Source organism: Protopterus annectens, chromosome 5.part0, assembly GCF_019279795.1.
Source record: "Protopterus annectens isolate FY-2018-M chromosome 5.part0, PAN1.0, whole genome shotgun sequence".
In the NCBI taxonomy this organism is placed as follows: domain Eukaryota; kingdom Metazoa; phylum Chordata; order Ceratodontiformes; family Protopteridae; genus Protopterus; species Protopterus annectens.
In genome coordinates this window covers 1,666,538,904-1,666,554,204 of record NC_056735.1, presented here as the reverse complement: position 1 = coordinate 1,666,554,204, position 15,301 = coordinate 1,666,538,904, and the positions used below count along the sequence as shown (strand labels likewise).

The 15,301-nt window shown below is 36.9% G+C and overlaps 1 protein-coding gene across 5 annotated transcripts in view; it reads left to right on the top strand.

Annotated features, from left to right (window-relative positions):
* Positions 1 to 10,473: 10,473 nt before the first annotated feature.
* The window catches only part of ERG (ETS transcription factor ERG), a 2,569,778-nt gene continuing 2,564,950 nt past the window's right edge, over positions 10,474 to 15,301 (top strand). For 3 of the 5 annotated variants that reach the window (XM_044071452.1, XM_044071451.1, XM_044071456.1), the window contains exon 1: positions 10,476 to 10,691. The gene's annotated coding sequence lies outside the window, so the exon portion shown is untranslated. Of the gene's footprint in view, positions 10,692 to 15,301 lie in introns of all 5 variants that reach the window. The other 2 variants (XM_044071455.1, XM_044071454.1) reach the window with 1 other exon arrangement.

The window sequence follows — 15,301 nt, the reverse complement described above, 5'->3', positions numbered from 1 at the left end:
AACCCAGCACATTATTATGCCTTTCAGTATACAGTCCTTCTGCCATTAGTATATCACAAGTAGCAACAATATGTGTGACTGTTTCCAACTCTGTTTTACAAAACCTACATTTGTCTGTTTCTTCCACATGTTCAATGGACTTTGTAAACCAACGTGTACGTAGTCCACTATCTTTGGCCGTCAATATTAATATTAATTAATTTAGTTTAAATTTGCCTCTCCTTTTCCATTCCTGCATTCAGTCCTAATCAACATGAGGTTGTTCCTAGAATTTTCTATACTTGCAACCATATTTATGCATTTTCCACATTTTTTACCTTCTCATCTGATCCTTCACCTTATATTATTTTTTGTTTGTTTGTTTTTTGGCTCATTCAGTTGCTGCCTGATTTTTATCTACTTCTGATTTGACTTCCATTCCTGCTTGACACCAATATGCTTCTGCTAAACTAAGCAGGGAAGTCATTTTAGATTTATTCTCCTCATGTTTCAAAACTTTCACTACTTGGGTCTTGTGAGGTCAGCAGATATGTATGCAGTCCCATAACTGCAGATCTATACATATAATCAGTTTTGAGGAGGCCCATACCTCCTTCAGAATGGAGAATATACAGTCTTGGTGTGCACTGATTTTTATAAATCATTTGAGAAGCATGAAGCATCCTTACTGTTTTCCTGTCCCACCTATTAAACACCTTTTGGGGTCAATCAGTCATTCCAAAACTATAAGTTAGGACAGGAAGAACAAATTGGTTTATAGCTTGGACTTTGTTTCTAGATGTCAGCACTGTTTTCAGTATTAATGTTAGTCTTCTAAAATATTCCTTACTAAGTTTTATTCACATTTGTTCATGCTTTATTGTTTATATTTCATCATTTCCCAAATATTTATAAAATCCTTCTTTCTCAAGTTCTTTTATATCACATTCTTGTCCCAAACTGATGTTTTCTTGGTGCTGCAGCCTTCCTGTTTCAAAGGTTGCTTTTGCACATTCATCAAGACCAAATGACATTCTTTTATCATTTGAAAAAGTTTTGATCACTTGAGTTGTGCTTTCAATTCCTCATCTGATGAACTATACAGTTTTAAATCATCTGCAAAAAGAAGATGAGAAGTCTTTACACTTTGTTGTTTTCTGGGAGCCAAATTGTAGCCATGACCTAATCTGTTAAGTAGACTGCTTAATGAGTTGAGGGCAAGCCAAAAAGCAGCGATGACAGAGGGTCACTCTGGAATATTTCCCTTTGAATTTTTATCCCTGGAATAATAATTTGTCCATTATCATGGCTTAACTATAAAGTAGTATGCCACTGTTTCATTGTTATTGTAATGTAATCGATCATTGCAGGGTGTATCTTATACATTTTTAAACACCCTTTTATCCATGAATGTGGGATACTGTCAAATGCTTTTTTTGTAGTCTATCCATGCCATACTTAGATTCTTCTTCCTTATACAGTTCTCCATTATAACTTTATTTAACAACAAATGATCTTTTCTTCCATATGAATTTCTTTTATTACCCTTTTGTTATATTGCCATGATTGAGTTTTCTTCAAAATGACTATAAACTCTTTTGGCATCAATTCCAGTGCGCAGTTTATATGTCTTCAGAAGGCTACTTATTGGTCTATAGTTTTTAGGATAGCTTGCAGGTTCACTTTTAAGTAGGAAGATTGCTTTTCCTGTTGTTACCCAGGCTGGTGTCTATTCAGGATGTGGATATAAATAGTTTACACTCATGGCTAAATCTTCATGTAAAGATGCTAATACTTTAGCCAGAGGTTAGGTACTGCATCTGGGCCTGGGGTTTTCCCAGTAAGGAGCTTTTCTTAACTTTGTTTCAATCCCTCTAACTATTAATTCATCCCTTTTCATATCCTGTACATTTGAATTTCTTATTCTTTCTTTTACTTCTATCCATTTAGTGTCTTTGTTATGTTCTACAGGATCTTCATAGATATTTCTCCAAAATGTATCTATTGCTTCTTTTTTTGGTGATGTTTCAATTCTTTTTGCCTTGTTTCCCAATTCTCTATAAAACTTTTTTGGGTCATCAATAAATTGCTTATTTTATACTTTTCTTTTATATTTATTTGCATATATTCTAAGTTTTTCTGTCTGTGCTGTAAGCCATGGTGGTGCAGCGGTAGCGTTGTCGCCTCACAGCAAGAGGTTCTCCTGTTTGATTCTTGGCTGGAGCACCTTCTTTGTGGAGTCTGCATGTCCTCCCAGTAGTTGAGTGGCGTTCGAAAGACATGCATGAATGGGCATGCCTTCGTTGAAGGTTGGGTGTTGGGCTGGCACCTCGGCACCATAAAAATCAACTGCCAATCATTAGAGGACCAGAATTCCACTGTGGCGACCCCTAACTGGGAAAAGCCGAAAGAAGAAGAAGATTTGCGATAGTGCACACTAAATTCTGATCTCTTCTGATGCTGTGCATTGCTTTTATCACTTCTATCTTTCTAAGTATTTTTGTGGATCTTTTACCTCTTCTATTTTCATCTAACAGTGAAACTTCTAGTCTTAATTGATTTATAGTTTTCTCTGTTCAATACTTCCATGATGGCATTTGATTTCTCCCCTTCCTTTCCCTTACTACCCTATGTTTTTGTGGAAAGATTTGTCTGCTATTAATTTAGTTGCACAGTAATATATCCTATTTACTTCTGATATATCACAAGAATCTATATGGACAGTTGTAATTACTGTGTTCATTTGTTTTATCAAACTTCTAACTTTTTGGTTTTTATTGACTTTTTGTAGTTTATTTCTTTCATTGATCTTTTTATTTTTATTTTATTTTTTTTTTATTTAACATTTGTTGACCGGGAAAGTCCGACTAGGTTCCACAGAGCCTGTTTTCAGCGGAGGCCCGGGGAGAAATGCTCCAGATCACTTGCAGGTTCACTCTTAAGTAGGAAGATTGCTTTTCCTGTTGTTACCCAGGCTGGTGTTTACCCATTTAGTGATTTAGTGATTAGATTTAGTGATCTTAATATGTCTGTCCATCTCTATTAAATCCAGCAACTCTTGCCTTAGATCATTTTCTTCTAAACTGGGGGCACATTCTTTGTTCTCCTTTTCCTGCGGGCATTTTATAGAAAGTTGCAGAGCATCTTCCTGTGACTCATTCTCTTCAGTTTCATTCATGTCATCTATTGCGCTTTTATATGGGAATTCACTGGCCTATCACTCCACAACATTGACTGCATCAGCGTTGCCACCGTTTCCTGTTCCTTCCCTTGCTTTACAACTCCAACTAAATGTTTGTACTGGTTTCCTGTAGAAGGCTTCAAAGTATCTTCATATGGAAACTGATAAGATGTTTCTACCTCCACTGTTTTTTCCTTAATTTGGGGAGCCATTGCTTTATATTGTTGTGATGTTATCAGTTAGATTTTCTACACAAAAACTTTCACTTAGCAGGTAATCCATAACCTTACTTTCTGTTTCTTTAATTTCTCCATTACTAATCCTCTTTTCTACTCTTTCTGTTTGTTTTCTTATTTTTTTATATTGTAAAATGTTCCATATCTGGATGCCTTTGCCTGTATTTCTCTTCAAATATTTTGGTGCTGCTCTTTTTGTATTGATTAGTTTTGCTTTTGCCTTTGCAAAAATATTGCAACATATCAGATCGTTCTTTCTTTAAAGATGTACTGTATGTCAGATGTGATACTCATAAAGGCTGGACAAGAAATCAGAACAGTTGTGGGCATTAATGGAAAATTGGTTTGGACAGCTATAGTAGCAGCCTTACTTCCAAGAATGAGAGATGTACAGGAGGTGTATTTCTAGATTCATTAAGGTAAAGGTGAACAAGATGTGAGTAGTTTAGAGGACAGTCCTTGTGGAGCAGTTATTAAGTTTTATCCTTATTCTAAAGGAGGAAGAGGCATAATGGAGAGCTGTGGGTAGCAACATACATGCTATCAGCTGGCGTCAAGATGCTTGAGGGTTTTGTGACTTTGCCCAGACTTTTGCTGCCAAAAAACACTGCTGGTATGAGCCAAGACTGACATCAAAGTAGAAGGACTAGCATTTACCCCTGAGCATGAACAAATTTGAAGACCTACTGGATTGTCTTGAGAAGGGTGTTCAGTTTCCCTTATGACATCTGGTTGTTCGGAATAGCATATTTTATTGCTTTTTGTGGGGCATGCAGTATGTCAGATATCATGCAGAGGAATAAAAATGCACCCATAACAGTTTTGCATACTTGCAGTGAGCAAGTATGCAAAATTGTCATGGGTGCAAGAATGATATCAATGAAGACAGTGCGGGATACGGCTACACATTAGGAGGGACAAAACAGATCAGCTAAGAAAAGGTAGCTGACAATGACTATAAGCTCCACGGGGCATGGAATGGAAAACAGGGGCATGTTTATGGCTGTTTATATGCATTCAGCTGATTCATGGTGCACCATTACATTGTCATGCAAATGGTTCTCCCTTGTCAGCTTCATTCTTCAGGATAGGGATTGCCTTGTGGAGCATTATAAAGGGAAATTACACAGCTGGGCAGCATACAAAAGGTATGTTAGGTCCTTTGAGAACTAACCAATTTTTCTTTGTCAGATAACACTGCAGGCCAGTTTGAAATTACTTGGACATTTGTTTACCTGTCATGCAGGTTAATAACTTGCTAAGGTGAGAATGAGCAATCTGGGCTCAGCCAACAGGTAGAATGAATTTGATGGATGAATATGAGAGGGTTGCAGTGGAGACAGTTATGAGACATTATGGAAGGTTACTCCAAACGTTTGTTGGAAACCAGCATCTTAATAATTCACTTAAGAAGGAATAGTGTTACACAATGCTCACTATTGTTAAAAAAAGGAAATTAAACATATTTTGCTACACATAGTACACAGCTGGCCTATGGATAAAATAATATTGTCAGATAATGAACAGAGAAAACCTGGATAGATTTGTCAGGATATTGATTAGGTTGGTAGGTGAGACAGTGGTACAGTATTTGGGCATCAATATAAAAACAACAGGGATAAACAGACAGGATTAGCTTTACCTATCTGATCACACATGGCAATATACTTCCAGAATTAACAGAGGGGCCTTTTCGATGTCCTACCAGATATGTTTTGGGGAAAGGTGACAGTTTTCACTCCTATGGCAGAAGGACAGTCAGTCTTCAAAAGCTAAAGTTGTAGAGGGGACTGGCGACAGAGGCATAGCTAGGATGGGACAAATGGAGCAGTCTCTCCACTCGCGAGATATCAGTGGACACAATCTTCATTACTTGCATGCTGTTTTTGAACGGTGATAATACATTTGCAGAAGAGCTTTAGTGCTCTGTGTGTAGTTTAGTTCATTATCAGCATTCAGAATGCTGATAATGCATTTCTGGTTGGGGCTGAAGTGCTCAGTGCTCTGTTGTAGCTGTAGAAAACCACATGTTACATGTGTAGACTTGTAGGAAGCAGTTTGCTACAGTTTAAAGTAGAGAAAGGACTTTGTTTTTGACCTCATGTTCAAGACGACCCTTTTTTTGTTGAACCTCAACTTAAAGTTGAGGCATGTGCCAGACTGGAGAATGGCTCCAGGCACCAGAAGGGCTAGCTGCACCTCTGCTTGGGAGAGTAAACACAGGCACACACAGCTCGGCCTCCTTCTCACTGCCATGTTGCAGCTACCTCAGTGGTCAGGGTGGGCCTTACACATAGGTCAAGTAGATGTCCACTTGGGCACCATGCTTAGAGAGGCACTCTTTCCAATTTATTTATATTTTCAAGCAATGAAACATTGCTCATGAAAAAAATAATGAAACGCTGTGCCCTAATCCAATAAAACATGCCTGCAGCAGCATGACCGGCTGCTCAAGGGGTGCTCCATTTGACTTTTCATGTCAAGCAACATCATGTTAGACTGTGTTATAAAGTTACAAAGACGACCTCAGAACTTTGAAATGACAGGTGTGAAGCTGTAGTGCTGACAATGAGGAATTTTGAGGGTAGTATTTTTTTAATGTATTAAAACTATAAATAATATGGATTTTCTGACTTTAATGGCTATATCATGACACGAGGGACAGTCTGCTAAATTCTGGACAGTTGAGAGGAATGTTGTGAGACAGACGTAGTAAGGTAAGTATTATTACTAGTATTTTTGTTTTTTCTGATGCTGATAGTGGTCAACCAAATGCGTACTGGCAATATTTATGGCTTTGTGATTTGTGTGCTGCAACTTGGAATACTGTAATGTGTGGCAACTTGTCTGAGTGGACTGGGCTAGCAAAGGTGAAACTTGACATTAGACCTCATGGTTGCAACTGCTGGATGGGGACTGGACATACCTCTCAACTGTCCCTGATTCTGGCAAAAAATTCCCTAATCCATACTTAAACTGGTGGTAATTTTGGGAGAAAAAGTAGTGGATTACACCTACTAAATAATAACATTCTTTTGCTTCATAAATGCATGTTATTTCACATGATCATATTCGGTGAGCTCCTCTTGTTAATAGTACTAATATTTTAAAAAATGTCCTCCATTATTTTTTGATTTGCCCTTGATTCTGGGTAGCCAGAGGTTGAGATATAACAGGTTAGGGTTGGCTGGATGAAACAACTTGACTCTGTTGTCATTTACTTAGTTTTAAGCAGATACAGACATCTGGCTTTACAGGATTTGTGTGCATTTCTGAGAAGTAAGACTGACAAATTATCTTGACACTAGATATGCACATAGTAGGCATGATTGCTGGGGCTGCCTATGGAGGAAAATGACTAGCTGCTTGAAGTTGTTTCATTATTATCCTGGCTTTGCAGAAGTAGTATGATTTATGTCAAGCAACTTGGAATATTTTAATGTGTGGCAACTGTTTCCTTTGCATTACATTGGCATTCTCTTTTATCACAGTTTTACATCTGAATTGAACACAGACATGTCTATGGCGGGGTCAGACCTCTCAACCTCTTAGTATAAGAAATCTGGTCAAAGCCAGAAATAATAGGGGACAAAGGCCCAAATGTAGGGACATATTTTAATTATTGCTCTTATAAACTTAGAAAGTTGCTAGAATAACAGGTTTTGCATTAGTATGCATTTCCTGAAGCATATGAAGTCTAAAACTCAAATTTCTGTCATTTAATGACTTCACTTATCACTTATTTGCCAGAAAAAAAACTCAAATGTTATGAGGAAAAGACACAAAAATATGAGGCAAAAATCTGGACATTCTGTGAAAATCTGGAGAGTTGAGAGATATGAGGAGGGGCTGTCTTAATGAAAGTAACTGATCCTCTTACCACTTGCTCAGTTTACAGTCATTTCTCAAAGGGATAAAATGCATCATAGAATACCCAGACCTTCAGAGCTTCTGGAAGGTGGGGGGCTGGTGGCCGCCACATACCAAGTTGTATGAGTGGATTTCAACATGGGCTTAGTAGTGGCCTCTGACCTGAACTCCACCTAGTCTAAAACAGGCCCTGCTTGAAGGAACACGAAAGGTCACTTTAGCTTGTGTGGGGAACTGGAGATTATGTCATTATTTCTTTAATTTTCATCCCAAAACTCAGATGTCACTCTCTTGTGTTGTACTGGGGACATCGTGGTCATTATTTTTTACAACTTTTCTCACAGACTTCGGGGGGGGGGGGGCAGCACAGAGGCATCAGTATCGTACAGGAGCACTGTACTGTCTAAGAATAAAATGGAAACATTACTGCAGTTATTTTATTTTTCATTTTACTCAGAACCAAGCATTATATATATATATATATATATATATATATATATATATATATATATACAGGTGGCTATCTCTTCTGTGAGGATAAAAAAGCATTCTGTTTATATACGTCTGATAGGAAGTGTGTTCGATTTTTTTTTTTTCAGTTTTATTCAAGTGTGACATCAGTGGGGTACACAGAAGGTGTCTGTCCTTTGCAGGTAGGAGTGAGGAGGCATGCTGCATGTATGACTTGAAATATAATTGTGGCCATTTCTCCGCTAATTTTCATCCCAATTTAACACCAGATGAGAATACACAGAAGGTGACTACCTTTTTAAAGTGGCATAGGGAGGCAGGTACTATTTCCAGTTATGATTTATGTATCATCGCAAGCATTTGTCTTCTATGTTTATTTTGTACTGCTATTTGGTTAACTTTGAGCATTAAGCATTGCATACATCTGATTTCTTCCTTGACCTTCTTTTCTTATGTATGATTTTTATTCAGGGTATCACTGAATCAAAAGGTGGGGAAAAAGCTCTAAAATGCACCTCAGATCATCTATAGCATGATGGCTCTGGTGCCTAATGGTCACTAGACCCCTAACTTAATTTAGCTTTTACAGTTCAGTCTTGGTCAGTTTAGGTGTGTTGAAAGGATTGTGAGTTATTAAAGTGTAGTCTTAGTCAATTAGATTGCGCTCAAATATCTCAGAGAAAGCCAAAGTTGAAGAGCAGGACTGTTGCCTTAATCTTGATTTTTTTTTTTTTGTTTTGTTTTGTTTTTTGTGTTTGTTCAGGCCATCACTAAATGAAAGGTTAAAAGAATGTAAAATGCATGTCAGAGCATCTAGAACCTACTCTTGGTGGCTTGAGATCCTTGGCAGACAGAAACCAAGGCCTGAGACCATGCCTCTCAACTGTCCAGATATATGCCTCATATTTTTGATTTGCTCCTCCTAAAATTTGGGGTTTTCAAGCAACTCGCTGAGATTGAAGTCACTAAATAAAGACACATATTTGAGTTTCAGACTTCACATCCATCACAAAATGCATGCTATCACAAATACTGTTATTCTAGCACCTGTCTTAATTTTATGACCGATATTTAAAATCTGTCCCTATTTTTGGACCTTTATCCCCCCCATTATTTTTGGCTTTGAGTTAAAGTGTTCAGTTACATGAATGCTTGAGGGCTGCTACTTCATTTTAAGTGAATTGGTGGTTACAAATAGCCTGATTGGTTCCTCCCAAACTCTACTCTTTGCACAAATCTGGTGATTCATTATTTTCAGGATTTGTTTTCTTTGGCATCAATTGGCACCGATCTGATGGTTTGCCTGAACTGTCATTTTATTCCAATTAGTGGTATTTTTCTCTGATTGGCACAATGTAATAAATTGGTATCTGTCCAGATTCTGATTTGCACAAAACATAACAAATGCATGGTTATGCCAGTTACACTCCATCTTAGTAATTAGTGGGTATGAGCAGGTTTAATTCACTCCACAGGCAATAATGTTAGCCTCTTAGAAATGTAACTTTATTTTCTGCACAATAAAAAGCTTGAAACCGTAATGTCTGGTAATGTTTTGATGCAGTAATGATCTATGATTTTCCAAAAATATCGCATCACAAATTGTACTAGAGGTGGTATGAAAATTAGAGGCCAAATCATGGCTGTTCATAAGATGATGCACTATCAGGGCAGTTGAGAGCTATTAAAGAATGTACTTTCTTTTCTGACTGGGTTTGCTATTTTAAGCATATCATAACCTAAAAACTGCATCTGTAATTAAGTGTTAAGGACAAAAGTCTATGCTGCACTTCAAATGATCCCACGTGACCGAGTCATTATATATTCTGCTTCTGGTATACTCAGATTCACTGCAGTTGTATTTTGCTAAATCTTGGCAGCCGTTATCTTTTGGTTGCCTAGCTTTCTGCTTGAAACTATTTTATAATTATTTATTTAAGCATTTGCTACATTTAACGTTTATGATTCTACGGCATTCCTTTCAACTGTTTATATTTTCGCAGAATCTCCAGATTTTTGTGTCATATGTTTGCTCTCTTCCTCATAAAACGTGTGATTTTCTGGCAAATCATTGATGACTGAAACCACTAAACAATGGAATAAATTTGAATTTCAGACTTCATGTATTTCAGAAAATACGCGCTAACACAAACCGTGTAATTTTAGCACCTTTCTAAATTTATAAGAGCAATATTTAAAATATGTCCCTATTTGTGGGCCATTTCCCACAGCATTTTAGGCTTTGTCCAGATTTCTTGTACTAAGAGGTGAAGTGATATGGATTCTTCTGTGACCCAAGTAATTATTTAGACTTACGTTGATATGTATGGCATCATGTGAAAAGGTAATAGCCACCCCCCGTTTTATTTGTATTAGCAACATTATGACATGGATTATAGTACGGCATTACAGCTTTTGCTCTGAAATTGGAAAACAACTTCCCCTTATTTTATTTGTATTAGCAACATTATGACATGGATTATAGTACTGCATTACAGCTTTTGCTCTGAAATTGGAAAATAACTTCCCAGCTGAGGACTGCTTTAATATTTCGTCTGTGGTGTCCTGAGGTTTTTATTTAAGTTTGGAAGTCTGATGTGCAGCCGCTCAAATTAAATTTATAATTTACGTACTCTGTATTTTTATTACTCGTCCCAATGTTGTGCTTTCAGACACCACCCACCCCACCTCCTGTGAATGTGGGACGTCGGTTACACGAGGGACGGTGCGTAGCAGCCAGTGTGTCGGCAGTTTCACGGATCTGTTACTGCGGTTGTGGTGGGAACTCACTGATGCAGCTTTGTCAGGCGCGGCCCAATTTCATAGTTACCTCTGGGCATCCAGTGTGTTAAGCAACCGGAGAGAAGTTATAGACAGCGAAGGGCATACAGTGAGAGAGAAAGAAAGGGGATTGTCACTGCTTCGTTGCCTTTTAGAGAGCCCTCCAACTTTCTGTAAGTACTTATTCGTTACATCATTCCCTACGGCGTTTTCACCAAGACAAAACTCTTAATACTGGAAACAATGCAGAGTTTGGTTACTGGCTTTTTTATATTCTTTCTCTTTTTTTATCGGATGCCCATCGCAGTGCACGGCTTGCCTTAAATTGATATGCATTTATATTATTTTTAGCTATTTTGTTTTCATAGAGTTACTGAAGCATAAAGTGTAAACAGTTTTAATCCAAGTAAACTCTGAGATACGTGTTGACTTTATATTTCTTTGTTTTTTTTCTGACTTTACACATTGGCGGCTATTGAAAACCGTTACATGCAGCAGTTGTTAAATTTAAGATTTTTTTTGGGCAATTCTCAGTAGCATATTTGTTTAGGACGACAGCCGATATATAGTCCATTTGGTGTATACAGTCATTGACATTGTAATTCATTAGACTGGCTACCGACTATGCTATTTGTTTGTCACCTGAGACAAATTAAACGCCTTTTCTGAAAACAGGCACCGACAGTCAGGTATTTGACAGAAAGTGTGTGGGTGTCTGGGAAGGAGCATAGTCTGTGTTCTTGAGGTGACGTTATTTCCTGAACAGGGAAAGTATCTACTTTAAAAAGACGCTGGAGGCAAGAATAAAGAGAGCAAATTCGGTTTTGACAGAAGCCATGTAGTAAACAAAACTGAAGGTATTACATTTAATTAAACAGACTGCTGGTGGTCCTGGCACTGCAAATAATACTCGTGTTCAATTCTGGAGGTCAGCTCTTTGTGAGAAAAGACTACAACCTTTAAACGAAGTGTCGAAGACAAATACGGGCGAAAAAAGAGCATGTGCTAAAATGCCCAATATACATCTGTGATTGCAGACAAAAGTCGGAGTCCGCAGGGGTATACATGAAATCTAGATGCACCAGATGCACATGGACAGGATGCATTAGTGGACCGTCACCAACACTGTCGGCCAGGGAATAAAAGTAATAAAGGGAGGTGGGCACATTTTATGATGAACTTGTATCAGAGTGTTGGGAGAAACAGAACGGACAGTGAATAAAATAAGTACACAAGAAAAGCTGATAACGTTAAAGAGGGGAAAAGAGTAATTCGATACAGTTGAATTAGACGTCCCTAGGGTGATACTCAGAACAAAATCTGTGAGCACTGCTCTCTGTACAGGTCATCACTATGTTTCTTTGTGTTATGCATAAATATTTGCTGATGTTGCGTCCAAACGCATATTGTCTTGTTGTTTTGTAAACATTATTGTTTGGTAAAATGAGTAATTGTGATGTTCAAGGTGGGCGTCATACAACAAGTTGCATACTTTAAAATGTAGTTATGGGTCGTAAATAGATATAGTAAAAACGAGTCTTAACAAGGCTACTCCAAAGAATCGTTTATCTTTAATTGCCTTTTAAGCGCAGCACGTTTTGTCAGATATTTATAATTCATTTTAACACTTTATTCATGAATGCTTCTTGATAACAATTTCAAAGACTAGTCTGTGCGAATCGTGTAAAAATATATTCATATAAAATGTAAGGAATTAATACATTCTTGTGTTCCAGAAGTTGGGAATATAGATGTTGATCACTTCAGCGTGTGGTCATCTTCTGCTTTCCTTATTTCCCCCAAATATCTCATTGCAAAGTGTTTAATAGACGTTATTGTTAAAATTGAACAATGTAAGAGCGCCTTGCCTGAAATTTGTAAACAGTTGATTTATCTCCCATGCGCTTCATCATTTGCAAATATGACACATGCCAGCACTGTGAGGTTTGTATAAATGATAACTGTTGTTACATAATTAAGCACGGAAATACTCACTACATAATAATAATAATAGTAATAATAATAATGATACAATGACTGTCTACACCTGTTTCTTTTTTAAATACTTCACTGTCAGCAATCAAAGAACAGTAATCCCACTATGAAAGACAATCACCAGACTGCTGCAGCCAGCCACAGCTGGCACTTTTGTTGAAGAAGGTAGATTTATAACAGAGTGCAGAGGTGTATATTTTGCTAGTGTGTAACATATCTGACTGGACTTATCCACACACCAAACATATTGCCCTGTTTATTTGTAGTAGTTATTTTAAAATGTATTGCCATTTACTTCTATACAAAAGAAATGTGAAATATAATTTAGTAAATAATAATATGCATTCAGTGTTTGAATGTTGTTCATTATACCAGACACTTTTATCTGTAGTTCAGGTGTTCCTTCAAGTTCTCATGTATGCTCAACATTGACAAACAATAGGAAATTAACAGACCTGGAGTTCATTCTAATTGATACATGGCTGGTAATTGTCGGAAACTTTCTACAGCCAACAGTCATAGAGTTAATTCTGATACATGGTTGGTAATTGTCTGCAACTTTCTACAGCTATCAGTCTAGCATAAGACAAGATCTTTCTAAAACTTGTAGGGATCACCACAGTTTACTGTTTCTTACTTACTACTGTAATCAAACACGCATTGGTATAGAACATATTTCCTGTATTTAGTTGTGGATAGTTCTTCACTATTATGTGTATTGTGTTTTTGTTAAATTTGTTATACATATATAGTTTAGACTTCAGTTATACTCTTTGGCTGATGTACTACACATTTATATGCATCCAAATAAAAGATATTAGAATAAAACATATTTCTGAAATAGTGACACATGTTTTATATTAACTGTTTTGACATATAGAAGTCCTGAATCACAGTCAGTGGGTGAGATTGTTTATTTAGTACCTTTGCTTATTGTATTGTACTAGTTATGGCATAGCTATTCTCAGATGCAGTTTTTAAAATTATTAATTTTTACGTGTGTGACTCCCATTAGTTCATTTATCTGTTGATTGTCATTAAAAGAATGGCATTTTGTTAAAATGCATTATTGTGCACATGAATAAGATGCCATTTTTGTTCATGATTTATCTTGTATTGTCATGTAAAAGCACCAAGAGTGTACTGAATTAAGTTAATCTGCAGAAAGTGTTTTATGTTTTGTTTGTTTTTATTAGGAAACACTCTCCTGCTCTTTTCAAAAATTCTGTTGCGTCTGAACATAAAGGAACAAAATAATGCATGGAGAGGCCTATGACATTCAGAAGTTTTCATTAAAATCATTATTATAATTCTGTCTGTTAAAGATGTCTGATTTGGTTTCAGTGCTCTTAGTCCAACCTTTTCCATTAAGTCAATTCAGCTTATACTCCATTGCTTGAGATTGTTCGCATTAGAGTTGCTTGAGCTTATTAGTTCAAGGTCAACTGCTTGTGTGTTATTATTCACTGTATATTGTACCAATTTTTTGTGTTTCAGTATATATATATATATATATATATATATATATATATATATATATTTTATGTTATCCAGAAAAAAATGAGACAGCTTTTCGCTGCCTGTTGCTGATCACTTTTCCCCAAAGGTCAGCAAACTTGAGGAAAAATAGTAGTGCACCAGACCAAAGAAGTGAAGTCCTGTGTGTATAGAAAATGCAAGGGGCTTGCCCTTGCAAAAAAAAACAAACAAAAAAAAAGCAAAAAAAAACCCTTTTTTTGTTTTCTGTTCATTTATTCATAATTCAAAGTCCAGAGTGCATATGTTACAAGTATATGAGTGCTTAGGTGGTGTTTTTTGAGTAATGATTTTAAGAGATTCGTGAACTGGAGAGTTTGGCTTCAGTGACTCATAGTAGATCTAGTGTACTCTTCTGCCTTTGGGGTTGCTGTTTGCGAGTCTGTCCATTAGCTCATGGATGAAATGGCTGGTTTTCATTTGATGAACATGTTATTAATTTTCCTTTTTTATCTTTTTCCTGTGAGCTGTGTGTGACTTGCTGGAGCTACAGAGGGTATAGAAATACATTGTACTTCATTGCCACCCTGATAGGCTTCCTGCTCTGAACTGTTTTGAGACTGTACATCTTTGGGACTGGCTCCCAGATACCAGTATCTTACTCATCTAAAATGTGATTTTTCCCAGTCTCTCCACCCAAGGAAGGCAAGCAGACTCAGGCCCCCTTGACCACCCCTCAAATGCCTGAGAGTTAACAGCAGCTCATTTGGATGCAGTGCCCAAGTGTCAATAACATGGTCACTTGTGAACATTGTTATATAGCACAAGTCACATTTCAGTATTGGTAATATAGGTTTTCCCCAATGCTTGGTATCACTTTAGTCACAAACACTACGCCCAAGTGACCAGGTCCACAAGAGTGTTGGGTGTAGATGTATAATTCATTATCATCACCTAATATACATTAATTGATAGGAAACAACTTTCATAATGCCCTTATTTATTAAAGCACTGTCTTGTTAAGCCACTTGAGTCACACAGTAGGCAAATAAAGGTTGAGAGAATCAATCCTTGTACCAGAAGTAGGTCACTAACAGCTCACAGTCGTAATCTTCTTTGCTACTATGAGACTACCTTGATTGGCTCGAGATTATTAAACTAATAAGATAGGATTGTATCATTTAGGTTGTAAAGAGACACCCAGTTACTTATTGGCAGTTTTCCATGGTTATGCATTTCTCATTTTTTTTAAGTATAATATGCATAACATTCTACCTTTTAACAAAAAAAAAAGAAAACGTAGAGTAAAGGT